The sequence below is a fragment of the Anopheles moucheti genome (genome assembly GCF_943734755.1).
Source record: "Anopheles moucheti chromosome X unlocalized genomic scaffold, idAnoMoucSN_F20_07 X_unloc_6, whole genome shotgun sequence".
In the NCBI taxonomy this organism is placed as follows: domain Eukaryota; kingdom Metazoa; phylum Arthropoda; class Insecta; order Diptera; family Culicidae; genus Anopheles; species Anopheles moucheti.
Genome location: NW_026453570.1, coordinates 247,501 through 252,500, shown reverse-complemented (window position 1 = coordinate 252,500; position 5,000 = coordinate 247,501). Strand labels below are relative to the sequence as shown.

At 43.7% G+C, this 5,000-nt stretch overlaps 1 pseudogene; it reads right to left on the bottom strand.

Annotated features, from left to right (window-relative positions):
• Window positions 1-4,082: 4,082 nt before the first annotated feature.
• Window positions 4,083-5,000, bottom strand: part of LOC128308820 (uncharacterized) — a 6,008-nt pseudogene continuing 5,090 nt past the window's right edge.

Genomic DNA, 5,000 nt, shown 5'->3' with positions numbered 1-5,000 from the left:
CGATAGGTTTGGTCCGTGTTTTTGAGTACTCTTGTCCATGATTTTCGTGTGCTTCTTGAGGTTTGGTCCGATTTTCAGTACTCTTGTCCATGCTTTCACATGCTCTGATAGGTAGGTTCGTTCTCAGTTATCCCTGTGTTCATGGTTTTCGTGTGCTTCCATAGGTTTGGTCCGTGTTTTTGAGTACTCTTGTCCATGATTTTCGTGTGCTTCTAGAGGTTTGGTCCGATTTTCAGTACTCTTGTCCATGCTTTCACATGCTCTGATAGGTAGGTTCGTTCTCAGTTATCCCTGTGTTCATGGTTTTCGTGTGCTTCGACAGGTTTGGTCCGTGTTTTTGAGTACTCTTGTCCATGATTTTCGTGTGCTTCTTGAGGTTTGGTCCGATTTTCAGTACTCTTGTCCATGCTTTCACATGCTCTGATAGGTAGGTTCGTTCTCAGTTATCCCTGTGTTCATGGTTTTCGTGTGCTTCGACAGGTTTGGTCCGTGTTATTGAGTACTCTTGTCCATGATTTTCGTGTGCTTCTAGAGGTTTGGTCCGATTTTCAGTACTCTTGTCCATGCTTTCACATGCTCTGATAGGTAGGTTCGTTCTCAGTTATCCCTGTGTTCATGGTTTTCGTTTGCTTCGATTCGTTCACTCTATTACTCTTGTCTTTGGTTTTCGTTTGCTTCGATTCGTTCACTCCATTACTCTTGTCTGTGGTTTTTCGTTTGCTTCGATTCGTTCAGTCCATTACTCTTGTATGTGATTTTCGTTTGCTTCGATTCGTTCAGTCCATTACTCTTGTGTGTGGTTTTCGTTTGCTTCGAGTCGTTCAGTCCATTACCCTTGTCTATGATTTTCGTTTGCTTCGAGTCGTTCAGTCCAATACTTACCCTTGTCTATGATTTTCGCTCTAAGCCCAGTCGCCCTGCGCTCTGGAAATCACATTCCAACTCTATCACCGATAGCGCTCACACCTTGGAAACCACATTTCACCCAGGGGACCTTAGGGTGGATTTTGAGCCTTTCGGGATTGCGAAACCATCATTTAACACTCTAAACTTAATTTCCGCAATCCCAGACGCACTTTCCATATGGTCTCCAAAAATGCGTGTGAGCTGACCTGGTCCCTTATAATAGGCAATGAACACGATTTTGGCAAAATATTTTTTTCAAAATTTTTTGACTCACCGGGTAAAATCGAATTTACTTGGGAAAAATGTTCTAGCAGGGGCCCTCCCATACAAATTTTTTTCTTCTCAAAAATGATTTTCGTTTCACTTTTCATACTCAGGGGAGTCTAAAATTGATGTTTTGAGTCACCGAGAAAAAAAAATTTTTTTGACCCGAGCTTGTGTCGGCGACCCAATATCGACGCACTTGGGAAAAATGTTCTAGCAGGGGCCCTCCCATACAAAAATTTTTTCTTCTCAAAAATGATTTTCGTTTCACTTTTCATACTCAGGGGAGTCTAAAATTGATGTTTTGAGTCACCGAGAAAAAAAAATTTTTTTGACCCGAGCTTGTGTCGGCGACCCAAAATCGACGCACTTGGGAAAAATGTTCTAGCAGGGGCCCTCCCATACAAAAATTTTTTCTTCTCAAAAATGATTTTCGTTTCACTTTTCATACTCAGGGGAGTCTAAAATTGATGTTTTGAGTCACCGAGAAAAAAAAATTTTTTTGACCCGAGCTTGTGTCGGCGACCCAAAAATCGACGCACTTGGGAAAAATGTTCTAGCAGGGGCCCTCCCATACAAAAATTTTTTCTTCTCAAAAATGATTTTCGTTTCACTTTTCATACTCAGGGGAGTCTAAAATTGATGTTTTGAGTCACCGAGAAAAAAAAATTTTTTTGACCCGAGCTTGTGTCGGCGACCCAAAATCGACGCACTTGGGAAAAATGTTCTAGCAGGGGCCCTCCCATACAAAAATTTTTTCGTCTCAAAAATGATTTTCGTTTCACTTTTCATACTCAGGGGAGTCTAAAATTGATGTTTTGAGTCACCGAGAAAAAAAAATTTTTTTGACCCGAGCTTGTGTCGCGACCCAAAAATCGACTCACTTGGGAAAAATGTTCTAGCAGGGGCCCTCCCATACAAAAATTTTTTCTTCTCAAAAATGATTTTCGTTTCACTTTTCATACTCAGGGGAGTCTAATATTGAAGTTTTGAGTCACCGTGAAAAAATTTTTTTTTTTGACTCACCGGGTAAAATGGTCGCACTTGGTAAAAATGTTCTAGCAGGGGCCCTCCCATACAAAAATTTTTTCTTCTCAAAAATGATTTTCGTTTCACTTTTCTTACTCAGGGGAGTCTAATATTGAAGTTTTGAGTCACCGTGAAAAAATTTTTTTTTTTGACTCACCGGGTAAAATGGTCGCACTTGGTAAAAATGTTCTAGCAGGGGCCCTCCCATACAAAAATTTTTTCTTCTCAAAAATGATTTTCGTTTCACTTTTCATACTCAGGGGAGTCTAATATTGAAGTTTTGAGTCACCGTTAAAAAAATTTTTTTTTTGACTCACCGGGTAAAATGGTCGCACTTGGTAAAAATGTTCTAGCAGGGGCCCTCCCATACAAAAAATTTTTATTTCTCAAATCGATCCGTGGTTTCACTTTTCATACTCTAGGGCCCATTTGCTTCAACTTTGGAAAAAATTTTCGATGATGAAAAATTTTCACCTTCGACGTCCATCGACCACTCGACCCGAACTTGGTACTTTTGTATGGAGGTACCCGAGTGGTGACTTTTTCATACAAAAATTTTTATTTCTCAAATCGATCCGTGGTTTCACTTTTCATACTCTAGGGCCCATTTGCTTCAACTTTGGAAAAAATTTTCGATGATGAAAAATTTTCACCTTCGACGTCCATCGACCACTCGACCCGAACTTGGTACTTTTGTATGGAGGTACCCGAGTGGTGACTTTTTCATACAAAAATTTTTATTTCTCAAATCGATCCGTGGTTTCACTTTTCATACTCTAGGGCCCATTTGCTTCAACTTTGGAAAAAATTTTCGATGATGAAAAATTTTCACCTTCGACGTCCATCGACCACTCGACCCGAACTTGGTACTTTTGTATGGAGGTACCCGAGTGGTGACTTTTTCATACAAAAATTTTTATTTCTCAAATCGATCCGTGGTTTCACTTTTCATACTCTAGGGCCCATTTGCTTCAACTTTGGAAAAAATTTTCGATGATGAAAAATTTTCACCTTCGACGTCCATCGACCACTCGACCCGAACTTGGTACTTTTGTATGGAGGTACCCGAGTGGTGACTTTTTCATACAAAAATTTTTATTTCTCAAATCGATCCGTGGTTTCACTTTTCATACTCTAGGGCCCATTTGCTTCAACTTTGGAAAAAATTTTCGATGATGAAAAATTTTCACCTTCGACGTCCATCGACCACTCGACCCGAACTTGGTACTTTTGTATGGAGGTACCCGAGTGGTGACTTTTTCATACAAAAATTTTTATTTCTCAAATCGATCCGTGGTTTCACTTTTCATACTCTAGGGCCCATTTGCTTCAACTTTGGAAAAAATTTTCGATGATGAAAAATTTTCACCTTCGACGTCCATCGACCACTCGACCCGAACTTGGCACTTTTGTATGGAGGTACCCGAGTGGTGACTTTTTCATACAAAAATTTTTTTGCGAATACGTGTTCGTTCGCGATCATTTAGGCCATGAACCGCAAGTCCGCTGCGATAGAAATAGTGCATTGTAGTTACTCGACGAGAAAAAAAATCGGGACTTAGAAAAATTTTTGAAAGTCAAATCGTATTGACTTCCAACAACACCTGATAATAAACACACATTGCCTGTTGCACCACAGATCGCATTTGACTTAACAAATCGCCTGTTGGTACGCACATCACCATCGACTTTACCAATCGCGTTTCGCACCGCTAATCCCACTTGGCGTGGAGCCACGCACATAATGTTGCGAGGAGAGTATTAATCGGGACTTAGCGTTGTAAGCTCGCGAACACTCCACTATGGGAGTGCACGCAAGCACCAACTGTACACACACAACACAACAATCACTCTCGCGAACACTCCATTCCCAAAGTGAACGCGAGCACCAGCAAGCATGGGTCGCCTGAGAGGATCGATGCGAACGCATCTCTACAACTCGCAGCTCCCAGCCTGTAGTCCCGTCGTTTGCGGGCGGTCGAAGGTGTCGAAACTAGTTGTATCCACGGTCGACGGAAACACAGCCACCAGGGTTCCCTGTGGTAAGGTACTTCCACGTGCAGCGTGCTCCCGCCCGTTGCGGCTCAGTCTAGTGCTATAGCGGGGATGAGACGTCAGTGTGCGCGGGGCAGCACCGACGGATCTCGGAGGGTTGTTAAGCCCGCTAGCTTCCGATCACCTAATGGGTTTGAGAAGCGCTATCAGCTCGGATTGGATACGACCTTAGAGGCGTTCAGGCATAATCCAGCGGACGTAGCGTCATACCAAAGTCCGGTCGAACTAGTATTGAGCCAGTGGTCCGTACCTGTGGTTCCTCTCGTACTGCACAGGAATTCCGTTAAGATAGCGGCAAACAGCACACACCAGTAGGGTAAAACTAACCTGTCTCACGACGGTCTAAACCCAGCTCACGTTCCCTTGAAAGGGTGAACAATCCTACGCTTGGTGAATTTTGCTTCACAATGATAGGAAGAGCCGACATCGAAGGATCAAAAAGCCACGTCGCTATGAACGCTTGGCGGCCACAAGCCAGTTATCCCTGTGTCGGTCCGACATTGTGGAACACAATGTACGACGGAGTCCTGCGGCTGGCGTTCCCAGACGGCGTGGAGGCGATTGGGTTCGCGGACGACCTGGTGGTGCTGGCGGGCGGCACGACGCCGCAGGAAGCGGCTGATCTTGCGCAGCTGGCGATCCAGATGATTGGCACGTGGATGGCAGAGCGTCACCTGCATCTTGCTCCGGCTAAGACGGAGATCATCATGGTGTCCACAATGCGGCGGGGCTATGCGCAGCCCTCG